Source organism: Daktulosphaira vitifoliae, unplaced genomic scaffold (genome assembly GCF_025091365.1).
Source record: "Daktulosphaira vitifoliae isolate Bord-2020 unplaced genomic scaffold, ASM2509136v1 Scaffold_3, whole genome shotgun sequence".
Taxonomy (NCBI): Eukaryota; Metazoa; Arthropoda; class Insecta; order Hemiptera; family Phylloxeridae; genus Daktulosphaira; species Daktulosphaira vitifoliae.
Genome location: NW_026099574.1, coordinates 10406673 through 10407224, shown reverse-complemented (window position 1 = coordinate 10407224; position 552 = coordinate 10406673).

Here is a 552-nt window from a genome sequence, read left to right as displayed (position 1 = left end):
AAATAAAAAAATTAAATATTCGCCAAATTAAAAATAATAGTTAACTAATAATATAAGTTATTTTAAATAACTTTATAACAGCTCGTAATAATAATTAATCGAAAACTTATAAAATATAATTAGGTACATTCTTATTACAACTCGTAATAATAAGTACATGTGTAATTAATACTTAATGGACAAAACTGGCATTTTAAAACAAATTCAAATTACTATTTAAAAATATTATATAATCTAAATTTTTGGGGGATAGCCGATTTCTGCGATCATTGGTGATAAGTCCTGTTTTTGAAAATACACGTTCAGACGGAACAGATGTAGCTGGAATACACAAATATTTCAGCTGCATATTATACAAATCTGGAAATGTGTGTTTATGCTGTTTCCAAAATTCCAATGGATTTTTTTTACGGTCTAAAAGTGGCATATCTAAATATTGACGTATTATTAAAGTGGAAGTTATATTTGGACTCGATGTAGTTTTGCCTTCAGTGACTTTATTATCAAAATGCTCCCATAGTGATGTTGTTGTATTATTAGTGCTATTTAACG